General features: G+C 49.0%; 1 protein-coding gene across 2 annotated transcripts in view; it reads left to right on the forward strand.

Annotated features, from left to right (window-relative positions):
* Positions 1-203: 203 nt before the first annotated feature.
* Positions 204-25916, forward strand: part of GNG12 (G protein subunit gamma 12) — a 66246-nt gene continuing 40533 nt past the window's right edge. The window contains exon 1 of one of the 2 annotated variants that reach the window (XM_040406903.1): positions 204-329. The gene's annotated coding sequence lies outside the window, so the exon portion shown is untranslated. Of the gene's footprint in view, positions 330-13420; positions 13519-25916 lie in introns of those variants that run through there. The other variant, XM_040406904.1, reaches the window with a different exon arrangement.

The raw sequence follows: 25916 nt of genomic DNA on the forward strand, positions 1-25916 counted from the left end.
CTGCCGTCCTGTATATCGCACGTATTTTCACACCTACAGCTTCCTGCGTCTTTTCTTTTACCTCAGACACGCCCGTCACCATCCTCCCTCACGTCCCACCTTTCTGCCTGGCTTGCTGACCACGCCCTCGGGGAGGCGGAGACGAGGTGGGCGTGCTCTAACGGGAGGCTCCTTCTGACGTCACAATCTTTCCCAGCATTCCCGAGCATTCACTGCCTTAGCAACCGCGGAGTGAGACCGAGGCGCGGCCGGGTGAGAGGTCAGCAGGAGAGACACCGAGCCAGGCAACGGGCAGCGGCTCGGAGTCACCGGGAGGAGCGCAGGCCGAGGTAAGGGGAGCTGTCAGTCACCGGAGCCCCGCCAGGAGTTCTGAGGAGATTCCTCTCAGGTGTCACAGGCTGTCAGAACGGGATCTCCTGCCTGCTCCCCGCCGGATGTTACTCGGTCCACGTTGGCTGCCTGTCACTCTTGAGTGGATCTCTCGCGGACGGATGTCACTTATCGCAGTAGATCCACTCCGCTGTTCCCCGGGTCACCCCTTGTGTTTATCATTGGCCCCTGGATCACCTGGGATTACACGTGTCAGGAGATCCTATTACACTGGATCCCCACCTCCTACTTCTCCTTCCTCTAGATTACTAAATCTCATCTGGGGTCTGTCACTGGGTGGGTTCCTTCAAACGAAAGATCCCCTTTGCTCGGTGGATTTCATCAAAGTTTTGTCTTCTCTGTCATGGGACCCATAATACTGTAGATCTCCTCGTGCCACTCAGTGGATCCTGTCAAAGTGTAGGTCTCCTCAGTGGATCCTGTGAATCTTTCAGGTCTATCACTGGATCAAGTAAAACTTTAGCTTTTTTTAGTTCTCTGAGTGGATCCTGTGAAATTAGATCTGGTATGTCTCTCAGTGGATCCTGTGAAAGTGTGGATCTTGCAGGTCTCTCTGTAGATCCTGTGGATCAAGTAGATTTTCTAGTTCTGTCAGTGGATCCTGTGAAATTAGATCTGGCAGGTCTCTCAGTGGATCCTGTGACAGTTTTAGATCTTGTGTGTCTCAGTGGATCCTTTGAACCTGTAGATCTTGTGTGCTTCAGTGGATAATGTGAAAATGTAGATGTGCGTTGTGTGTACAATGTAGACCTCCTTGTGGGGCTCTCCGTGTGTCCTGTGAACGTGTAGACCGCCGTGTATGTCTCTCCGAGACGCAAAACAGTTCACCAGATCCTCCTATGTCTGGGGTAGATCCAGGTCTGCCGTCAGTGGGTTTCCTGACCTGGATTTCCACCTTTCACCCGTCATTAACGCTTCCTGTGTTGTGATTTGCAGATCGTGCCGGTCGGTTACTGATGACTTCACCTCCAACGATCTGTCTGACCGCTCTGCCCCATCAGACAGATCGGGGGTAGATCTGCCGCCCTTGCTGTGCGCCGGTATCAGACCCCGCGCCTTGTGCCCGCAGTGGTTTTCTGTGCAGCTTTCAGGATGGACATTTCTGACATATGTGCAATATTCTGGGAATATTGTCAGCATTTCTCTTCTCCCCCCCCCCCCCCATACATTCAGCACCCTTTGTCCACCCGCAGAGCTAGCGCTCTATCCAACTTGTAAAGCTGTTTTACTTTCAGGTGCACTTGGGTTTCAGGGGCCCGGAAGTTGCATCTTGGAGTAAGTACTTGCATCCATCGCAGAGGGTGACTCGGATCAGTACCTTTTATGGTTTGCAGAGGGGACAGTAAACCCAAAGTGTCTCGTCTCCCTTCTCTGCAGGTTCATGTAGGATATTGTTCTGTTATCAGCTGCTCCGGACCAGGGAGAAGACTGTGGTGTCCCTCAGCAGATCATCTCCAGTGCTGCCTCCTGACCTCAGCTGCTCCTCTTATAGGTGTACTGCACCTTTAAATTTCAGAGTACAGGCTGTTACCCATGAAGTGCCGTAATCCTGTGCAGCAGATGACAGTGGATTGTCTCTACAGTGTCCTATTGATCCCGCAGAGATTTATGATTTTTATTAAATTTTTTTTTGTTTGTTTTCTCTTCCCACGGCCGTGCAGCGCTTGCCAAGTGAGAGGTTGTGGGCGCAGCCTGCCATGCGGCTCTCCTTCACCCTGTCTCGGAGTTAAGGCTGCCGCTTCCTTGGCGAGGTTTTAACCTTGAGCATTATTATTGGAGACATACGTCTTCACTTCTGCTGCAGGACTGCGAATCCCAGCATGCTCTGACAGCAGCGGACTCTGGGGGTCGTAGTTATGCAAGATCTGACAGGGGGCACAAGTTGGGCACCGCTGCGGAATATGTTAGAGAAGTGACGCGGATATACCACCACCCTACCCCCCAGTTCTGCACCACGTAGACAGTGAGATTAATTAACATCTGTCCTATAATTAATCCAGTTTTCAGAATCATTCATGTGAGTTTTGCGGGATTAGCGCTCGGCGACGTCTGAAATCCACGCTGCACATATTAAACCAATTAGGGGCGGCTTTAATCAAACAGCTGTCGAAACCCATTTACTGACGGGTTGTAGGTTTCGTTACTGGTTTTGTTGTAGATGCGAAAAAGGGAATAATATGCCTTGTAGAAATATGCAGTGAGCATGAGGAAGGGGTTAAAATCCGCAAAAAATTCTGTGTGCATTCTGTTTTTAACGGAACAGCTGGCCCCTGATAGAACAGTCCTATCCTTGTCCGTTATGCGGACAATAATAGGACATGTGTTTATCTTTGAACGGAAATACGGAAACGGAAGGCTTACGGAGTACCTTCCGTTTTTTTTTTTTTGCGGATCCATTTAAATGAATGGTTCCGTATACGGAGCGCAAAAACGGGGAAAAAAAATGTTCGTGTGCAAGAGGCCTTAGAGTCTAAGCAGATGTTGGGAGACAAGGATCAGGCTGTTGGATTTCAACATGCCTGATCCTCTAGTTCTCAGGGAAGATAAGCATCTACCAAAGGAGTCGGGCAGTGACTTTCTCCCCTCTTCCCATTCAGAATACATGCAAGCTCGCTTCTACAGTCTAAGGCTTAGACTGTAGAAGCGAGCTTGCATGTATTCTGAATGGGAAGAGGGGAGAAAGTCACTGCCCGACTCTTTTGGTAGATGCTTATCTTCCCTGAGAACTAGAGGATCAGGCATGTTGAAATCCAACAGCCTGATCCTTGTCTCCCAACATCTGCTCACAATCTAAGTTCACGGAGGAAACGGAACATACAAACTCCATGCAGATGTTGCGGATCCCAGGGCTGCCACTGAGCCCCCACCATGCCCCCTGTCTAGCAGTAACTGTTCGGTTTCCCAGCAGCGCCACCACAGGGGGCATTACAAGTGCCCATTCTAGTCAGTAGGTTGCCTGTGTGAAGTAGGACAGGTCCTCCAGAGTGAGAGATGCTCTTTGTAAGGGTATGAGATGAGGGTCCTGAACGTTGGTGCCCCCTCTGTTAGGTCTGAATTCTTGTAGAAGTATATTAACATGGGTTTTTAAAAAACCAGAGTACTGTTAACATGATGTGCAATGTTTTCTAGGCTAAAGGGGTTGTCAGAGATAAAAATAATAACTGTAAGGCATGGGATTTAAATAATAAAAGGCTATGCTCGCCATTTCTAACCCCCTCCGTTCCAGCGCCACCTCTTGGATCCACCCTGCCGGTCGTGCCCGTATACCGCATGTGACCACTGCTGCCACATTCTGCAGCGGTCATACATGGTATATGGGACATCATGGCTGCAGCGACAGGGAGGAGTTTGGAATGGCGAGTGTAACAAGTGTGTTATTGACTATCTTCTCTACCCTTTACTATTTGTGTTTTTTTTTTTTTTTTTTTCCTTTAAGCTAGGACAACCCCTTTAAAAGTAGAGGCACAGAATCTGGCCCGTGGATTCCTTGGGTGCTGATCTAGGGACTGCCATTCTGCTCGGATGCAATGCGCGATGCGAACGCACAGAATCCTGACCCATTCATTTCAATGTGTCTGTCTACATGAGCGTTGCTTTTCACGCATCACTTGCTGCGATTTTCATGCAACGCACATGTTCTATGTTCTGTGATTTTATTTTTATTTTTCACGCAACGCTGGCCCCAAAGAAGTGAATGGAGCTGCGTGTAAATCGCATCCGCAAGCAAGTGCGGATGCGGTGCGTTTTCCCACGGATGGTTGCTAAGAGATGTTGTTTGTATACCTTCAGTTTTTATCACGCGCGTGCAAAACGCATTAAGGCTACTTTCACACCTGCGTTTAGGTGCGGATCCGTCTGGTATGTGCAGACGGATCCGCACCTATAATGCAAACGCTGGTATCTGTTCAGAACGGATCCGTTTGCATTACCATGAACAAAAAATTTTTTATTTATTTATTTTTGTTCATGATAATGCAAACGGATCCGTTTTGACTTGCATTGAAAGTCAATGGGAGGCGGGTCCGTTTTCAATTGCACCATATTGTGTCAGTAAAAACTGATCCGTCCCCATTGACTTACATTGTAAGTCAGGACGGATCCGTTTGGCTCAGTTTCATCAGACGGACATCAAAACGCTGCAAGCTGCATCCAGAGCGGAATGGAGGCTGAACGGAGGCAAACTGATGCATTCTGAGCAGATCCTTATCCATTCAGAATGCATTAGGGCAAAACTGATCTGTTTTGGGCCGCTTGTAGGACCTCTTAATTCTGTGCCGCTTAGGCCTCGTGTCTGCACTTCATAATGTCACCAGCGCTGAGCCTTCGTGTTAATGGTGGTCTAGGGGCTTCCACTATACTCCCCTTGCTACTCTTGATAGAAGAGCCTACACGTTGGCATGTCAGACCTTTATTGCACACTGCTGGCAAGTCATTCTGAAACTTCTAGCAGGAATAATAGAGGAATGGCACAACATAGTCAAAAGAATAGATGTTCCAGATACGTTATTACTTGGAGTGCAAGTAGTTACTAGAGAATTGAAGGGTCTCCACATAAATGGATGATTGCTGGGAGTCCAGGCTCTGCGACCCCCACAGATTAATAGATTTTTCTGCCTCTCTGGTTCTTTGTCCTTTTTCTCTTGCTTTTTGGACATTTTACTTTTGTAGCTTGTGGATTTGATTCGGCGCGCACACACCCTGCACAGCTGCCATGTGTAGTCTCCGGGGTCACATATCGGCGCATGGATTCTGTGGAAAGCGGCAGACGTTCTGGGCCTGAACATGTGAATCATACAGTGTAAGGGCTCGTTCACATGAACGTGTGAAGCCCGTGCTGTGGACCGCAAATTGCTGTCCACAATGCACGGGCACCGTCCGTGGGGCAGGCGCATGGGGATCGCAGACCCATTTGCTTGAATGGGTCTGCGATCCTTCCATTCCGCAAAAAAAGATAGAGCAAGTTCTATCTTTTTGCGGTGCGGAAGAACGGAACTCCAGAAAGCACCCCGTAGTGTTCCGTTCTTCTGTTCTGCATCTCCGGATTTGCGGACCCACTGAAATGAATGGGTCCACATCCGTGATGTGGAATGGCCATGGAACGGTGCGTATCCGCAATACGGCAACAGGCATCACACATTCGTGTGAACGAGCCCTAAAGCGGGAAAAAAACGGACACGGCTCCTCTACGAACTCGCAGGTGTCAGTCAGGGCTCCAGTAGGGTGTCGTCCAAACACTCTTTGCTGATTTATTTTCAAGCCCCTCGGTTTGTACTTAAAGGGGTTTCCAGAAACATCTGTTCATAGGCCTTGTGTGATGCAGTTTAAGTGAATGGAGCTGGATTGCAATACCAGACCCAGCCTATGGATGGATGTGGCGCTGTTCTGGGAACAAAGCAGATTCTTGTTTATGACCCTGGACATCCCCTTTAAGTATTTTATTTTTATTTTTTGGGGTCTTTCTAAGGAAGTCTCCTCAATATCCGATGGGGGAGGGTGCAAGTCCTGGCACCCCCAACGATCTGCTGTTTATAGAAGTCGTCCTGTGTTGTGGGTAGTATTCAGTCTGCCCCGTCTTTCAGCGGCCAGCACTCAATGATTTACTTCTCGGGCTGGACTTGAGAGGAGATAAGGAGTCTTTTCCTGGCATTTTCTAGCAGAGTCTTTAATAAGACGCTGAAACTTCCTCGGTCTTAGAACAACACCCTGGAAGTTTTTTCGGTTGTGTACTCTGGCGGTGTGACTTCATCTGATTGCTTCATGGAGAGCTTCCGACCCCCTTTTGTGGGTTTATAGCCTCTGGTGTGTCAGAGTCGACGGTGATGTAATTCACATTACGTTTTTTTCTTTTCGTTAACTTTCACTTTTTTTTTTTTTTTTTGAGCATGGAGTCCTTAAAGGGAAACTGTCCAGGATAAACAACTTGATTCCTAGAACCATAAAAAAAAATAAAACTAGCTGCACCAGTTCTGCCCCTTCTTCAGCTGATCTGCTCGCTCTCCCAGTTTACAGTCATCTACTACGACCATAAGTCGTATGATCGCGCCTCTAATTGCCACCCGCCCCTTTGAAGTCCCAATGTAATAGGTGGCTTCTGTCATGTGACTTAGACCTTTGCGGGGGGGGGGGGGGGGGGCGTTCACATGGCTTGTGTACGGGGATGATTGGTGCAATATTTAAAACTGGTTTCCCGAGGAGAAAAATACTTTATGCAAATGAGGACTTTATTGCACTGAGGGATGTGGCCCCTCGGTGCACTGAAGCCCTTATTTGCATAAAGAATGTCTGTCTTTTTTTTTTTCTTGGGGACGCCACAACCAATTTTAACGAGACGGGTATTATTTAAAATATCAGGATCAGTAGGGTTGATCCGGCTGACAGAGGTTGGCCAGTCTATATTACTTAGTTCCCCCATCAGTCCCCGGTGTAAATGCTGGAGGCCGATGATGGACGGACCCCCCTTCGGCGGCCATGTTCGCAGGGAACTTACTTGTAAACCTGAATTATTCTTGTTTAAAGAGTTGTCTCACCTGAGGATATGGATATGCCACCAATGTCAGGTGGGGGTCCCACCTCTGTGACCCGCTCCTATCTTCAGACCACCCGGCAGGTGCTTGGCGCTGGTTCGGCACAATTGCATGATGCTCTCTCCATTCATTTCTATGGGACTTCCGAAAATAGCTCGACTGTTTTCAGAACTTCTGTGCAAGTGAATGGAGACCACACCCCGCAAGCGCGCTCGCCGCTCCCCTTCGCCACTCCTATCAGGGTCCCAATCTGGAGATAGGTGCAGGTCCCACCTCTGGGACCTGCACCTATCTGACATTGGGGCCACATACTAGCGATATGCTGCCAAACATCATCACCAGTAGTTTATTATTGCTCATTCCTAGCAGCAGGCGGGCGCCGTTACCAGCGCGTGTGCAGCTTGTCATATAGACTGGCCCACCCCTTTTAAAGAGGGGCCCGCCAATGATCCCGAGAATTTGGTTTGAGTCCCCTCTTTGAATGGAGCGATGGTCTCACACACGCTGCTGCTCCATTCAGGACCCCCGTTCTGTTGACTGATTCCAACGACAACTAGCTGAACAGTGAGTGCAGCTCTGGAGTATATATAGTGCTCTTTAATCTGCTTTTGGCGCCGTGTGAATCCGTCCAGGGTGTAGTTGTTTATGTTGGGAGCGGGTCAGTGATCCTCGCTGTTCATGTCGTCTGGCTGGTTTCTTCGGGGCCTCCCTCGTAGTTTGACAGGGTTGCCCTTCAGGTTGTCTCGTAGTGTCTGCGCTCATCCAGGTATTATCGGATTACCTGCGCGAATCATTATCCCCTTTCAGAACTGAGCGGCACAGTTCTCTCTCAAGGTTCCCGACACATTGTGACGCCCGCCACACACCCTGCTGTTTATATACAGGAGCACAGCACTGCATAAAGCCTTAGTCGTCTTTTGGTCTGGGATCCCAGCGGTTAATGGGGGCAGCTTTCAAGTGAGTTTGTGCACAAAGGGGGAGATTTACTAACAAAAATGGGCCGGAATTCTTGCACAGTTGGGCCAAAAATCCGGCGAGCTTTGCAGCAGATTTATTAACGGCTTTAGACACTTTGCAACCTGTTGGACAAGGGGGGGGGGCACATGGATTACTGGAAAAAAGGTGTGAATTAGCAGAAAAGGGACGTGGCTTAGCTGCTAAGATATGTGCCAAAAATGCACCAAAACTTTGGCGTGTTCCTTGAGAAACAAAGCCAATGAATAGGTGGAGACTAGGCCGGCATTGGCCGCTGTGATCAGAACACTGGGAGGACATACAAACTCCGTGAAGAGGTTCCGTTACTGGAATTCGACCCCAGCGCCTCAAGGCAAGACGGCTAACCACAGAGCCACTGTTTTGCCTATGGAGGTAATTTGAAAAAATGTTGGATCCCCTAAAAATCTTTCTGTACCCCATATAAGTCAGTGAGATCTTGAATCCTTATTGAAAGTGGGTCAGTCTTGTCAAACATGGGTCTGTTAAAGGGGTTGTGCCAAATTTGCAAGTTATCTTATATCCACGGGATAGGTTATAACTAACTGATCGCTGAGGATCCAACCACAACGTCCCCCCTCCAAGACCGGCGGTCACGTTCCTCTGATCTGATGGAGCAGTAGGTCGGGCGTGCATCCCGCCATTCCCTTCTCGTGGAGGTAGAGGAGTATGGCGCTTGGCCATTTCCAGCAGTCCCATAGAGAATTAATAGCAGGGCACATGCTGCTGCTCCATCAGATTGGGGGAACGGGACCCTCGTTCTCAGGATCTGTGGAAATCCCAGCTGTCGGACCCCTAACGATCAGTCTAGGACTCGTAGCGACTGCAAACATGGCCCAACCCCTTAAATCGTGTATTCCCGTGGTAGTAAGATATGCCACCACTTCCTGTTTGGTGGGAGTTTCCCTGCCTTAAAGGGTTTTTTCTATTGATGACCTATCCTGAGGTTAGATCATCAATATCCGATCGGCGGGAGTCCGAGGAGACAGCGCGCGCCGTGCCTAAGTGCCGTCTCCCTTCTCTCTTCCTGCCGGCTGCTGCAGTCCCATAGATATACAGGAGAGAAGGGAGATGGCACGTGCGCGCGCCTCATACTGCTGATCGGCCAGGGTGTCGGACCCCCGACAATCTGATATTGATGATCTAGTCTGAGGATAGGTCATCAATAGGAAGAGCACGGACAACACCTTTTAAACCTGAGACTGACGGTCACACAGCGCTAGCTTAAAGTGCTGCAGTTCCTCCTCAGCCAGCTCAGGGGCGTTCTCTTAATACAGTCAAACACGGGGCCTGTATTGCAGCCCGCAAACAGCATGCACTACTTTTTTGCGGTGCGGACCACCGACCCCATTCAAGTGAAAGGGTCAGCGTTCCGCATGCAGCGGCCTCACAGTCGGTGGGTGGGGGGTGGGCGGAAGGTTTTTGGAAGGAAGCAGCTATGTTTTTCTGATCCTGGACAACCCCTTTAAAGTGTGTGTCTGTCTTTAGAAGGGAACTAGAGGCCCCCCTCCCCCCATTAATTTGTCTGGAATGATATTACAGCTCCCTGTACATCTGGTGGCAGGTAAGTCCACTCTGCAGGGAATTGGTCAGGATGGGATCTCAGAGGTCGGATGTCTTGGATCGGAACGTCAAGACATTTCTTGGTGATATACCACAACCATATAAGAATGGAATACCCCTTTAAGAAGGACACCCTTGACGGTAGTGTGAACAGAGCCTAACCGGTCCTTTTGGATTGCCCAGGTCCATCTCTGTAGATCCACACTGGTGATGTACACTACATGTCCCAGCATGGAGCGCACAGCCCTGTGGGCGATCGGCCGCCGGTTGCGTTCTGTTAGTCACAGTTGCTCCATGTTTTGGCTCTGGATTTCCTTCCCGTGAAGCACATGCACTGTCATCGTTGCGGCCACCGTACATGAACTTGCTAAAACATGAACCTGACATGGCGGATGCAATTATATAAATAAGTTTGGGCGCAGTAAGGAGGGGGCAGGAAGCGGCCGGCGCTCGGTTTTAGCTTTCCCTGGCACTCTGTGCTCTTGTACAGAGATCTCTGCTCCTCGCTGTGAAATAGGAAACCCTAAAAGTCACGTCATTGGGCAAAGAAAATGCTGCGTTTACCTTCCGTGATAAACTGCACAATGTGACTTCACCGCATGTGTGTAAGTGGAGCCCCCAACATGTTACCTGAGCATCGAATGCTTCTTAAAGGGGAATTTCCATATTGTTTTACTATTGATGGGGATCCAACCTCTGGGGTCCCCACTGATCCTGAGACTGAAGGTGTTTATTAAGGGTATGTTCGCATGAGGGGATTATTCTTCTGGAAACCTTTCTACTGCAGTTTTGCATTCCGTGGCTTTATCCCTCTTTAAAGGGGTCGTCCCACGAAAAATATTCTACAGTTTTCAAACCAGCACCTGGATCTGAATACTTTTATAATTTCATGTAATGAAAAATTAGTATAACTACGGAGTTGTTCAATAACGTGTGTCTGTACAGTGCCACCTGCTGTGTTTTTTTTTTTTTTTTTTTTTTTTTTTGTCCTGCCTCACTGAGATGGTCGCACATGCTCAGTTTCATCTCTCAACTGCCTCCTGAGCTGTGATAGGGAGAGCTGACACGCCCCCTGAGCTGCAGCAGAAAAGACACGCCCCCTGAGCTGCAGCAGAAAAGACACGCCCCTGAGCTGCAGCAGAAAAGACACGCCCCCTGAGCTGCCAGCTTGATATAAATCTAGCAGTGCACTGAATGTGGAGACTTCTGCATCCATGTGAGGCACAGGGCTGGTTCTAGCTTTGTTAGAAAGACATTGTCATGTCCTATATGAGGTCTGAGTCATGGGAGAACCCCTGTAAGTGGAGCTAGACCTTGTGTGGACACCCATCGTGGTTTCCACACCGAGAAGGGTCACTTCTCGGCGTGGTTTGTAAATCCGCGTGGAAATTGTCAATGGGAAGCAGGTTCTGCACAGTTTTCGATGCGGAACCTGCAGACAAAATTTGCCATGTGAACTATCCCTTAAAGGGGTTGTCCACCCCGTTAGTGAGCTGCAACTGTGGAGTAATCCATGTTTGCCTGTCCCTTGCCGCGTCATTCCAGCTCCTGGGCTCCCTTCACTGGACTTCCGGATCCCGTTTGTCAGGTTCTGCATGGATGGGGTTGCGTGCACTGTTGCAGCCAATAACTGGCTTCAGCAGTGACATGCTGCTCAGCACGTTGCTTGTCCCCGTCTGTCATCTTCTGCACAGGCAGGGTCAGGTGCACCACTGCAGCCTATGACTGTCCCCAAGCAGCATGTCACTGCTGGGATCACATCCACTGCTGAGGCCAGTCATGTCTGCAGCGGAGCACATGACCCCGGGTTCGGAACTGCAGTAAAGAGAGCCCCCGTAAGGTGTATGGGGGAGTCCTGACTATTTATCGATGGGTGGTGTTATGGGATGAGGGGGAATCGAATCCTGCAGAACAGGAGCAGCTCTCCATTCTGGCTCGTAGTCGGGGTCCTGAGAAGGGCCCCTCCTGTGTAACGTCCATGCGCACTGATATTTTCCCCTCTCCATAGAAGTAACATGCTTTGTCCTGCTGCGTCCCACAGTGTCCGTCCTTTGCTTATGCTTTGTGCTCCGGTTACTTTCCACTTTTAGCAGGCGATATCTGAGCGCACATTTTGCTTGCCTGGTTGACTGTCCAGGGTCCCGCACGGCGCAGCAGGTTCAGGCGGGGGCCACGGTCCCTCCTCTTGCTCCTGCAGAATTTCCCGGGTGGCCCAAGCCTTTGATATTGAAACCGTGCACTTTGCTACTTGCATTGGATGCCAGCGTGATGCATTTCTGTTCCTTCGTCTCTGTAAACAGGTGTGAACAGAATTATCTGGCCGCTTCGTGTATACAGATGAGGGTCTGAATTTCGAGTCGCAGTATAAACAGACACCGAGGTCCAGGGTTTCCAGGCTTCTGGTGTAGCTGGAGAATTTTTTGCCTTTTTTAGCTTAAATCCCTGAAATTCAATATTTATTAATTTTTTTTTACCAGTGTTTTGGGGGTGACAGTTTTTAGTCACATAACATTTTACTTATTTTCCTGAGGTTTCCTATAGAGACATCTATGGTAAACTCCTAAAAATCCTGATCACGCTGCGATTTGGGGGGGAAAAAAACATCAATGGATTGAAAAAAAATGCCAGGGCACAATCTTAAATCCCCCTTCAAAAAAAACGTAAGGGTACATTATTAAGACCTGCGTTTTAAGCCCTAATGCAGACGTCTGTGGAACACAGTCCGTGAGATACCGGACTGGCATTGCAGGAGAGCACGGCGTCATTGGTTGCTATGCCGCCGTGCGCTCCTGCAATGCCAGTCCGGTATCTCACGGACCGCGTTCCACGGACGTCTGCATGAGGCTTTAGCTGTCAGTCTTAACCCCTATAGCTGGCGGTGGATCGCCAAAGTTGCCGATTGTAAATGCGAGACTGCTTCCTTAGATATTTTGTACACCTAAGCCTGCGTAGAGAATGACGAATGAGACATCCCCCTTCCCCGTCCACACCACACCAACTTTTTTAGACCTGCATGAGTGAGGAAGAAGTCGCAGATTCTGTCGCACATGGCGTGCAACAGAATCTGTCCATAAATGACCCCCCCCCCCCCCCCTAGTGTTTTGTAGGGTGTTTTATAATTTCCTTTTGGCCAACATGTAACATCCGACTTTGATGTCCTTTGTTTAAAGCTTCCTTCTGATCTCCAATCCTCCCAAGTTGAAGGTCTGACTTGAGAAGGTCAAGGATCCACTGCCTTCACCATTGCCAAAGGCAGTAAAGTGACCCTCTGGTTCAAGAAAAAAAAATTCCCGTTTACTGGGGAGTGAACAGAACTCTTACATGGTGCCCTCCTTTTCGACTTTTTTAGCTGCAGATCTCAGTTCCCGGGCTCCTCTTCTGCCATCAGAGATGGTCGCGCCACTTCTCGGGCTACCTGATCCCCCAGTGTGCCTTTGGTAGCTCACGACACTTCCAGCCTTCCAGCTGCCTTTGGATTGGCCAGCACTGCTCATGTGAACAGTACTGTCCAATCCAAGACCAGAGCTGGACAAGTAGGAAGCTGTGCAGCCATCTTGGATGGGAGAAGAGGAGCCCAGGGATCGGTGGGCGTGCAGCTAAAAAAAAAAAGGAGGTCACCATGTAAGTGTTCTTTATGTCGTTCCCCCCGAAGCAGAAGGTTGTTTTAACAGTTTTCCTATCCTAATTAAAGTAAAGTAACGCTCCACTTGAAGAAAAAAATTCACATCAACTGTGGAACGAACAGAACACTTACCTGGTTTCCTCTTTTCCTCCACCAATTTTCGGGCTCTTCTTCTGCCATCTAGGATGGCTGCACCTCTTCTCAGACTACCTGATGCAGACACTTCCTGCTTGTCCAGCCCTGCCCTCAGATTGGCCAACACGGCTCATGTGAGCAGCACTGGCCAATCCAAGGACAGCAGGAAGTGTCTTGGACTACCACATGCATGGTGTGCATCAGTTTGCCCGAGAAGCCTTGTGTCCATCCTGGATGACTGGAGAGGAGCCCAAGAACTGACGGATCCACAGCTGAAGAGGAGGACACCAGGTAAGTGTTCTGCTTCTCCCGGAAGACCAACGAGGACCGGACGCAATGGATTTTCATCTGTCTGTTGGCCAGAAGTCTTCATTTGTTGTGGAAACGAGAGCAGCTTCTAGCTACCCCGCCCCGGTTCCTCGCGGTTCTCATGTGCTACGTCTGATCATCTGCTTGTGTTTAGATTTTTCCTGAAAATGTTTGAACAGCCCCGGAGTTGGGAAGCAGACTTCCGTCTGCGCGATCAAGGAATATTTAAACACTGAACATCTTGTGCACTTGGCTCGGAGCTCGCGCAGCTCTTTTTGTTAACCGGGCTTTTCTTCCTGCATGATTATTTTTTATTATTTTTTTGGGGAGGGAGGGTGGAATTTGACTGGAATTTTATTTGATTTCTAAGATGAGAATCTCGATGGATCTGCGTCTTGGTCTTCCGCCTCGTTCTGCCAGTAATGAGTCACCGGGACAAGGCGTTAATTTCTCCTTGCCTATACGCCATTGCCTGGCTTAACCGGAGTTACTACTTGGTTTTTGTAATTCTGGCCTCTCGCTCGTTCTTCTTCCTCGTTATTTATATTGGCTCGCTAGTGGTGTTGGCAAGAAATCCACACACAAGTTCCCGCAGTGCCCCGCTGGATTTCTTCCTTATAATAGTAGTTAGTAAATCCTGCCTTTTGTTATTGTGACCCGGCCTCTCATGATCAGGTTTATGATCTACCCAGGCCCCAAAACCAGACGGATCTTCTGTTTTGGAGAGCTAGGGAGGCAATCAGCCGGCAGTAGAACGGTCTGCCGCCAGCTTAAGGTTTTGGTTGATTGTCTCTTGCTATTGAGAATTATGGTTGTCCTTAAAGGGCTCACCCCATGATTGATGTCAAATATGAGACATCATATAGTCCCAGGGATGCTCAGCACTCCAACTGTTGTAAAACTACAGCTCCCACCGTGCCCTGTTGTAGGCTGTCTGGGCATGCTGGGAGTTGTAGTTTTTCAACAGCTGGGGGGCCGCAGTTTGTGCTTCCGTGATCTAGTCCATGACAATACCTTTCTAACAAAGCTACAATCGGCCCTGCACCGCTCATGGATCCAGAGAGCTCCACATTCATTGCTGCAATTGTGCCGCTAGATTGTTATCAGACTGGCAGCTCAAGGGCGTGCCTTTCCTGCTGCAGCTCTGTCTGTAAGGGGTCCATTCACACGTCCGTAGTGTATTGCGGATCTGCAATAAACCCGGCCGGCACCCCCATAGAACTGCCTATTCTTGCGGACAAGAATAGGACATGTTCTCTTTTTTTTTCGGATCCGCGGACCGGAAGTTCAGGGGCGTGCTCCGGAAATGCGGATGCGGACAGTGCACTGTGCTGTCCGCATCCATTCCTGCACCATAGAGAATGAATAAATGGGTCTGCACCCGTTCCGCAGAATTGCGGAACGGGGCGGACACATTCACGGATGCGCGAATGGACCTTAAGGCTACTTTCACATCTGCGTTTTTTTGCTAGATCTGTCATGAGTTCAGCAAAAAACGCATCAGGTATATAATAGTCGTCTGCATCCGTTCAGAATGGATCCGGTTGTATTATATCCCAAAGGAACTGATCTGTCACAAAATCCATTGTAAAGTCAATGGGTGCGGGATCCGTCTTGATCAGTATTCCACGACGCAGTCAAAAACGCTGCTTGCTGTGCCCTTGTGTGCATCGTGGGGACGGAATGTATTCTGAACGGAATGGAACGGAGTCACCAGTTTTGTCCCCATTGACGAGGAATGGGAACAAAACGGAAGCGCTTTCCTCCGGTTTTGAGATCCTTTGACGGATCTCAATAGTGGAAAGGAAAACGCTGATGTGAAAGTAGCCTAAGGGCCCATTCACAAGTCCGCAAATGGGTCCACATCCGTTCCGCAATGGACCCATTCAATGGACCCATTCATTCTCTATGCGGCCAGAAGAGATGCGGAGGGCACGCTATGTGCTCTCTGCATCCGCATTTTTCTGGAGCGCGGCCCCGAACTTCCGGGCTTTGGCCCCGAACTTCCGGGTCGCAGCTCTGCAAAAAAAAAGAACATGTCTTATTCTTGTCCGCAATTGCGGACAAGAATAGGTAGTTCTATGGGGGTGCCGGCCAAGTGTATTGCAGATCACTGCGGACGTGTTAATGGGCCCTAATTGTCACAGCTTTCAACACTAACTACAGCTGGTAGCAGTTGAAGGATGGGACAGAGCATCAGTAGGTGGACGTGCTCAGTACTATACAGATTAAACACCAGGGGGCGCCATTATAATGCAGTGAAGCATTTTTGTAACTGGAAGTAAATTAGAAACCTAACTGTTTTTTCCTGCCGAATTATATTAAGGTAACATAAGGTGATGTCTCACTTCAGCAAATGGCATTTATTATGTAGAGGAAGTTAATACAAGGCACTTACTAATGTATTGTGATTCTCCATATTGCCTCCTTTGCTGGCTGGTTTCATTTTTCGATCTCATTATACACGGCTCATTTCCATGGTTACGACCACCCTGAAATCAATCAGTGGTGGTCATGCTTGGACGCTATATGAAAAAGCAGCAGCCTGTGTGCGCTCCCATGGTCCCGGCCACCAGAGAGGCCAGTGCTTTTTCCTATAGTGTCCAAGCACGACCACCACTGATGGCTTGAAGGGTGGTTGTAACCATGGAAACGAGCAGTGTTTACGATGATGAAAAAATGAATCGAACCAGCAAAGGAGGCAATATGGACAATCCCAATACATTAGTAAGTGCCTTGTCTACATGTTGAATGCCACTTGCTGAAGTGAGACAACCCCTTTTAATGATGTTACAACCCCTTTAATATCTTGCCACAGGAAAAAAAAAAATCTGTAGCCCTTTTTTCTACCCCATTCTATACAGTACTGATTGAAGGCCAAATTGGGACACTTTGCTTATATGTGGTTTCATGATCCTAATTATTTAAACCATGTTTAAAGCACCCTCTCTATGTCTCACCAGGACCTTTCGCTCAGCTGAGAGAAGGCTCATTTACATAGCGGTATATGCTTGCCTCATATTTGCAAGTAAAAGCTGTGAACAGTTTTATTTATTTTTTTGTTTTTTTTACATGCGGTTCTCTGTAGGAGAAGCAGTTTTTTTCCTGGGGCGTTCGAGGAGGCACTGCGCTGATGCATCCGTCTGTTCCTCGGCCGTAGATTGAACCTGTCCTGTACGAACGGTTCAATGACCCAGCAATTTCCTGTGGAAGGGCTTCCTGTGATACCGCTCTGAGGCTTGAAATATTCTCCATCTATCAGTTGGGTCCTGGAACTGTAAACATCAGGCGGTATGTTTGTGCTTCACCTGACTCGCAGGTGCGTCCCCTGGCAGCTGCCGCGCTCACGTGTGATTTATACAGCCCCCGGCCTGGATCTATTGCTTGTGGACGGATCCATCATTCTGCCCCTACAATGGAAAACAAAGCCACTTTGTGAATAGGTGTTAACGCCAACGTTTCCTATAGTTTTTTTGTCTCGCTGGATTTCGTGTAGACAATGGCACATTTTCTAAGGGATTTGTTCTTTTTTTTTTTTTTTTTTTTGTGTGTGTTTTTTTTTTTTTTTTAACACTTGGTCAGGATGGGGGCCGGTCAGGGACTGTTCCGGGGCAGGAACTCCAGCTTCGGCAAATTTACAGAAAGGTGGAAATGTCTACAGAGCAGAGGGGAAGCTAAGGCAGCAATCGGATCTCCATTAGAGATGATCCAGTAAGCTGCCAGATCCCATTCTATTCAGTAGGGATCTTTTGAATCTGGCAATGCCGGATCCAGTGTATGTAGCTTAAGTGCTTATTCACACGACCGTATGTCTTTTTCAGTGTTTTGCGGGCCGTTTTAATTTTTTTTTTCAGTAGTGTTTCCGGTACAGTTCCGTTTTTCCGTATGGCATATACAGTAATTACATAGAAAAAATTGGGCTGGGCATAAAATTTTTCAATAGGTGGTTGCGCAAAAACGGAAGACATACGGAGTACATTCTGTATATGTTCTGTTTTTATTGCGGATCCGTTGACTTGAATGGAGCCACAGAACGTGATTTGCGGGCAATAATAGGACATGTTCTATCTTTGAACGGAAATACGGAAATGGAATGCATACGGAGTACATGTGCTGTCCACATCTGCATTTGCGGATCCGCACTTCCTTTCCCCCCCAAAAAAATAGAACATGTCCTATTCTTGTCCGCAAAAGGCATTTTCTATGAGTGTTGGCGATATGCGGTTCGCAAAATGTGGAATGCACATTGCCAGTGTCCATGTTTTGCGGATCCGCAAAACACATACGGACGTGTAAATGGACCTTTTAGACTGATGTAAAAATCTGCTCTTAGTAAATGTGCTCGGATGTGTTTCCATGGTAACAGACAACAAACGAACCCCGTGTAGTCTGATCCCGCAGTCAGATTCCCTTCCGTTTTCTCTTACTTTTGGAAGGTTGGCAAGAAGCGGAGGAGGAGGACTACAGAATCACGAAGACGCATAAGAGCTGCAGAAACAAAGCTGTAGGAAAGTTTAAATTGGTTGTAGAAGGATCCCTGGAAGATGTCCTTAGTTTGCTGGCCTTGAAAAGAAAGCCTGGAAAGCTTCTGAAGATGGACACATCTGCACAGGAACCTTGTCCATTCCCATCTGGAACTGTAACCTACAGTATTTGCCCCTGCATATTCGGCAAGAATTAGGCCCCTTTCACACGAGCGAGTTTTCCCGCGCAGATGCGATGTGTGACTTGAACGCTTAGCACCCGCACTGAATCCTGACCCATTGATTTCAATGGGTCTCTGTACAGGAGCTTTTTTTTTTTTTTTTACGCATCAGTTCTGCGTTGCATGAAAAATGCAGCATGTTCTATATTCTACATTTTTCACGCAGCCCTGGCCTCATAGAGGTAAATGGGGCTTCAGTGAAAAAACGCATTGCATCCGTTTTTCACTGATGGTTGCTAAGATGTTTGTAAACATTCATTTTTTTTATTACGCGCGTGAAAAACGCATTCCACCCGTGGGGAAAAAACTGAACTGACCACAAACGAACGCCTTTCGGACCTAATCCGTAAAAAAAAATATATATATTTCTAAAAAACAAACGCCAAAATATTAAGTTTTAATCACCCCCTTTCCCAATTTTATATAAAACAATAAATAAACATATTACAGTACATATCGCCACACCCCAAAAAGTGCGAACTATTAAAATATAAAAAAAATCTCCTATGCGGTGAACGCCGTAACAGGAAAAATAAAAACCGCGCGATTCACCAATTTTTTTTAGTCACCCTGTCCCCCAAAAAAATAGGACCGGACTGTTCGATTATGGGCCGGACATTCCATAAAATGCGGAATGCAGGCTGCTTTTTTGGTGTGTTTTTTTTTTCGTGTGGCATCGAATAGTATCGAAATCGAATCAAAATTTTGGTATCTCAACAACGGTAATTTATTTTTTTATTTTAAGGACTAAGGCAGGAGGCTATGGACTTTGGTGTGGCCTGGACTTTGGAGCAATATAGAATAGAATCCAGAATCGGAAAGCGGTGCTTTTCTGTAAAGCGTCAGATCTGAACCGCTCTCTGCCTGGATGACTATTCTAGATCAGGGTTCAGCAACCTTTGACACTCCAGCTGGTGTGAAACTACAACTCCCAGCATTCACTCTTGCTCAGCTGTCCTTTTAATATTATATGCTGAGCTTTGTTGTCAAAGTCCTATTACAAGGCATCAACAAGATGAAAAGCTGAAGTCTCTGCAGGGGGCGCTTTCCCCCCGGATGGTCTCTTTTCTGCGTCCCTCAGGTACTAATTATGTGCGGTTCTGCTGAATGCATTACCATGTCGGCCAGCGGTAAGAACTGTGTAGGAGGAGAGGTCGCCTTTGTCATGTCTGTGTATGAAGCCGTCGGGGGCAGCGAGCCCCATTATGTCCGCCGACGTCTCTGTGGTCTGTTTGGTACTGAGTGTCCCCGGGAAGTGACGGCTCTGCCAGTGTTCAGATTAGACAAGGACATCTCAATGATTTAATTATAGGGGACGGTCTGACATATTGGGTCTGCTTCATTATAGAGTGAGGCTACAATACACAAAGAGAGTAGGGACTGTGTAAGGGTCTGTGCAGTAAGGTCTTCAGGGCTTCTTAAAGGAGCCCCCTTCATTTTACGAATCTGCTGGGTTGTCCCCCTATGTAATCTAGGTTTTTCTGCTTCATTGCAGTAGATGTGCTCCTGTCAAAAGGCAAAACAAATTACTGTTCATCCTGAGCTTCCTGGTTCATGTGCTATAGCAGGAAGTGCAAATGGAAACTAAACTTCAAACTTTGCAAGACCCAGGCTCTGTAAATAGGGCTAGCTCCGGGCACGGTGCCTGCTAGGGCTAGCTCCGGGCACGGTGCCTGCTAGGGCTAGCTCCGCTGAATGAACTGATGTCTTTCACATAGAGATCCATTGCTTCATTCTGGGGGTAAAAGGACTTTTAATCCATATGCAGATGAGAAGGTTAGTGCATCGAGGGCGGACCCGAGTGCTCCTCCTGCTTCCTCTGCCAGCCCCTCCCTCTTTTTGGGCCAGACGAGATGATTGACAGGGCCAGGTTCCTACATAATCGAGAAAATTAGAGGGGGGGGGGGGCTGAAAGAAGCAGTTAGGAGCAAAGGTGCACAGTGTGTCTCTGGTTCGCTCTCAGTGCACTTAACTACTCATTTGCATATGAATTAAAATTCCTTTTTCTCCAGAATGAAGCAGTGGATGGTGGTGTATCAGTCGATTTCTTGGTGTCAATCTCTGCCATAGTTAGTGCCCACTTCTTGCCTCGGGCAGCTGCTTCTTTTACATCCTGTTCTTCTGGCCAGGACAGGTCCTCAGCTGAGGTCATCATTGACTTGTGATCCGGAGTGACGGGTTCCATCATGTCAGTTGGTTTGCTGGAACAGCCGTGCGGAATAATGTGTTGCGGCGTCGGCGGTCGCCACGTGGCGCTGCGTTGCGGCAGCAGTAATTCACCATGTGGCGCTGTGTGGCGGCAGCAGTAATTCACCATGTGGCGCTGTGTGGCGGCAGCAGTAATTCACCATGTGGCGCTGCGTGGCGGCAGCAGTAGTCGCCATGTGGCGCTGCGTGGCGGCAGCAGTAGTCGCCATGTGGCGCTGCGTGGCGCAGCAGTAGTCGCCATGTGGCGCTGCGTGGCGGCAGCAGTAATTCACCATGTGGCGCTGTGTGGCGGCAGCAGTAATTCACCATGTGGCGCTGCGTGGCGGCAGCAGTAGTCACCATGTGGCGCTGCGTGGCGGCAGCAGTAGTCGCCATGTGGCGCTGCGTGGCGGCCGCAGTAGTCGCCATGTGGCGCTGCGTGGCGGCAGCAGTAGTCGCCATGTGGCGCTGCGTGGCGGCAGCAGTAGTCGCCATGTGGCGCTGCGTGGCGGCAGCAGTAGTCGCCATGTGGCGCTGCGTGGCGGCAGCAGTAGTCGCCATGTGGCGCTGCGTGGCGGCAGCAGTAGTCGCCATGTGGCGCTGCGTGGCGGCAGCAGTAGTCGCCATGTGGCGCTGCGCGGCGGCAGCAGTAGTCGCCATGTGGCGCTGCGTGGCGGCAGCAGTAGTCGCCATGCGGCGCTGCGCGGCGGCAGCAGTAGTCGCCATGCGGCGCTGCGCGGCGGCAGCAGTAGTCGCCATGCGGCGCTGCGCGGCGGCAGCAGTAGTCGCCATGCGGCGCTGCGCGGCGGCAGCAGTAGTCGCCATGCGGCGCTGCGCGGCGGCAGCAGTAGTCGCCATGCGGCGCTGCGCGGCGGCAGCAGTAGTCGCCATGCGGCGCTGCGCGGCGGCAGCAGTAGTCGCCATGCGGCGCTGCGCGGCGGCAGCAGTAGTCGCCATGCGGCGCTGCGCGGCGGCAGCAGTAGTCGCCATGCGGCGCTGCGCGGCGGCAGCAGTAGTCGCCATGTGGCGCTGCATGAAAACGGTGTAGGGACCCACTCATAAGAGGCCATCTTGACGTGAGTGGGCCTAAACATTTTTTTATTTTTTTATTTATTTATTTAGTTTTATTTTTTTCTCCTACTATCCGCTGGATTCTCGGACACCTTCTTCCCCCACACACCCAACCTAGATGGGGCTAGGTTTCTCCTAGGAATTCCACTGACGAGGGGTCCTAAAGGACTATAAAGTGTTGTCGGACCAGATGTCTTGGTCTAATTAAGTGCTGCCCAGCCCGGGTGTTTCCAGACGCCTTTATGTAGGTCGCTGGAAGCGGCACCTTGCCTTAACCTTAAAGCTTTAAGTTCTCAACCGCAACACGCAAAGGTCTCGGCTGGTAAAACAAGTATTTTTGGTCAGCCCCGGCTCACAGGTCCCGTCTTGGTCTTGGCTCCGCTCTCTCTAATCGCGACTGGTGCGTTCTTTGAACTGTGTGTTTAAAAATTCCTCGTCCCGTTGCCGCCTCTCTTTTTTTGCAAATGAAACGCGTCGAGTCAGCGAGGCCGCCGCACACAATCACTTGTCACAGGGATGACAATTAGTTTGTCAGTTGGTGCGGGCGTGTGAAGCGAGGGCCGTCCGTGGGCTGTAATCCCCCCCGCGCCAGAAGCCTTCACTTCTCTCATCAGATAAAGGTCGTGCGGTTCATGTTACTGTGCCGGCCAGAACTGACTCCTCTTATCATCTTGTGTAGATCACCTTCCTCTCCGGCATATGGGAAGTGACGCCACACCTGTGTCTGTTACTTTTACACATTTTTAGAGAATCTGTCCTCGCTAAGCAGAGCGCAGGGTCACTTACTTCATCTGGCCCAGTCTGCGCTGAACGGTGCAAGTTGCGCGTTGGAGAGCCCCCATATTCATGAGCTCCCGACCCTTCACAGGGGAAAAAAAGATGTCAGTCAGCAGCGGGAAAGGGGGGCGCTGAGCTCATAAATAGGACGGTCTTGTGTTGGTGCTGTTCAGTACAGACTTTAGCAAAACGGCTGGGTCACTTCAAGGGATCTGTCATTAGAGTAGGACGCCATAAAACTGACGACAGATTGCCTTTAATTGAACACCTCTGAAGAATGTTAGTACCTCTTGGGGTGTCCAAGAACCAGAAACTTAAAGGGGTTTTCCAAGATTTTAATTCTGATGACCTAGGTCATCAGTATCTGATCGGTGGTGGTCTGACACCCGGGACCCCCACCGATCAGCTGTTCGAGAAGGCAGTAGCGCTGCGGCCTTCTCGCCTAGGCCATGTGACGTCACGTGGGCCTAGAAGCAGCTCAGCCCCATAAAGTGAATGGAGATGAGCTGCAATACCAAGCACAGCCACTATACAATGTACGGCGCTGTGCTTGATGAGCTGCGAGAAGGTCGTGGCACTTACAGGAGCGCCGGTGCCTTCTCAGACAGCTGATCAGTGGGGGTCCCGGGTGTCGGACCCCCACCGATCAGATACTGATGACCTACACTGAGGATAAGTCATCAGTATAAAAATCTCTGAAAACCCTTTTAAATCTCCTAGCGGACATATAATCTTTTTGGCCCCATGCCCATCCACTTTTGAGGATATGTTCACACAGTTAAGGCTACTTTCACACTAGCGTTGTTTTAATCCGGCGTTCAATTCCGACACCGGAACTGCCCGCCGGATCCGGAAAAACGTGTGAAAACGGATTACATTTGAATCCTGATCAGGATTTTGATCACAATGAAAAAATGCATTGGAAAAAACGGATCCGCCATTTATGGACTTTAACTTTTTTTTTCACATTTTTCGGGTTTAACATGCAAAAGCCTGATCCGTTTTGACTGAACACACAGTGCCAGATCCGGCGTTAATGCAAGTCAATGGGAAAAAGGCCTGATCCGGCGTTCAGTCAAAGTGTTCAGGCTTTTTGGCCGGAGGTAAAAATACTGCATGCTACGTTTTTCTGAAAAGCCTGATCAGTCTAAAAGACTGAACTGAAGACATCCTGATGCATCCTGAAGGACTGACTCTCCATTCAGAATGCATGGGGATAAAACTGATCAGTTCTTTTCCGGATTTGAGCCCCTAGGACGGAACTCAGCGCCGGAAAAGAAAAACGCTAGTGTGAAAGTACCCTAAAGGGCTATCCCATGATCAAAAAATGAAAATCGGACATTATATGGCACATGGCAGTCTTCTTCTTTTTTTAACAAACTTAGAACCAGCCCTGCTGCACCTCACATGGGTCCAGAGATCTCCCCATTCATTGCTCTTCTAGGTTTACTTTAGGGGACGTGTCCTTTCTCAGGGGGACGTGTCCTTTTTACTGGAGCTGGTGGTAGTTGAAGAATAGAACTGAACATGTGCTTCCATCTCAGCAGGACAGAGAAATAAGAAAGCGCAAACAGCAGGTGGCGCTATACAGACAGGTTTCAGTGAATATCTCAGTGGCTATACTCATTATTTTTATTTTATTTTTTTAATTACATGCAATGACAGAAGTACTCCGATCCAGGCGCTGGTTTGAAAACTGTAGAATATTTTCCGTGGGGCAACCCCTTTGAATTCCGTCGGGATCTGCAATCAAAACACCAGCAGCTTTCCATTGACTTCAATGGGGAAACCGCCAGCGTGTGCACATAGCGGGGTTTTTTTTCCCACTGCTTCAGAAGTTTCATGTTACTTCTTTGAAGCGGATCAAAAGCTACTCTCACACTTGCGGCAGAGGATTCCGGCAGGCAGTTCCGTCAATCCGGACGCAAATGGATGCATTTGTTAGACGGATCCGTCTGACGAATGCATTGCAATACCAGGATTGTCTTTCCGGTTGTCATCTGGAAAAAAACGGATCCGGTATTTATCTTTTTTCACATTTTTAAAGGTCTGCGCAGACCGCAAAACCGGATCAGTTTTTCCGGAACACTTTGGACCGGATCGGGCATTAATGGATTTCAAATGAAAAATAATGCCGGACCCGGCATTCCTGCAAGTGTTCAGGATTTTTGGCCGGAGAGAACTGCAGCATGCTGCGGTATTTTCTCCAGACAAAAAACGTAAGAGGGACTGAGCTGATGCGTCCTGAACGGATCGCTCTCCTTTCAGAATGCATTAGGATAAAACGGATCAGTTCTTTTCCGGTATTAAGCCCCTAGGACGGAACTCAATACCGGAAAACAAAAACGCTAGTGTAAAAGTATCCTTGGCCACATTTTTCATTCAAGTCAATGAGGAAGTTCTAAACTAGCTAGCATTTTATTTTTTATTTTTTTTTGGCCAGCGTTTACACCTACAAAATGGCGCTGTTCAGAGGGCGGTCGGGCTTCTGCCCCTGTTTTTTACATGGCATATTTTAGCTGTGTGAACAGACCCTGGGAAGTGCCATAAAGCAGCAATAAATACCGTATGCCCCCAGTTCCCTTCCTCGCCGGTTGCTGTCGGACTTCTCATTTCTTGCGGCCGTTGTTCTCCTCCTGATAACCTTCCTGCTCCGTCCTCTTCACGAACAACGCCATAAACCTTAATCAATAGAAACCGAAAGCTCAGATCGATGGACAGAGTCAACAGCGTTATCTCGCTGAGCGATACAAGGATGCGGACGGTGGCATTACACAAGACGCTATCGATCCCGTTCTCAGCTGCGATACCTGACCCAACGTCGCTGTGTATGCACTGACTAGCAACTCTTCATAGGCTGAGTTCCTTAAAGGGGTATTCCCACCTTGGACAGCACATGCCATAAGTGTCTCACCGCTCTCTAGAGCAGGGGGACCCTGGCCCCGATCTTGCCCAATAGCTGCTTTACCGAGAGAGTCGGGGGATCCGCATCCATCAGACATGTATGGCACTGTGAGGGAAAGGTGGAAATATCCCTTCAACCACAAGGGAAGGAAATTGAGTTTTTTAAAAATTAAACTTTATGCCATTCATCCATGTGGCCACTGCAGCCAATCTCTGGTGTCTGCAGAGACACGTTGTACTTGCAAGCGTCACCACCGAGGCCAGTGGCTGGCTGCAGCGGTCATGTGAATGCAGGAGAATGGTAAAGGAGGGCTCCCGGCACCACCGGAGCATGATGGGATTTAACAGGCCTCCTTACAGGGGACATAAAGCGCCTTCTGATGTGAATTTGGAGCGCGCAGCCACGTTCCAGACTCCTCAGAGGAGTGGAGTCTGACATGGCAGCAAAATGACCAGATCCATATGCTCCATGATGTTGGAATCGGAGGTCCTTAAGCACGTATGGATGTGATGCTCACAGGTCTCCAGAAGGGGAAGAAAAAGACCTTGTGTGTCTGGAACTGATCTCCAGACACACAAATTTCTGCGTCAAATCTGCCGAATCTGAATGTCCGCTTAGGAACTGGACTGCCACGGGTGGGACATGATCTGCCGGTCATCAGGGTGACCATACATCCAGCTGTATCCGTAGTAGTAAGTCAGAGCAGCTGGATGACTTGTACAAGAAATCTCCAGC

The sequence above is a fragment of the Bufo bufo genome, chromosome 9 (genome assembly GCF_905171765.1).
Source record: "Bufo bufo chromosome 9, aBufBuf1.1, whole genome shotgun sequence".
Taxonomy (NCBI): Eukaryota; Metazoa; Chordata; class Amphibia; order Anura; family Bufonidae; genus Bufo; species Bufo bufo.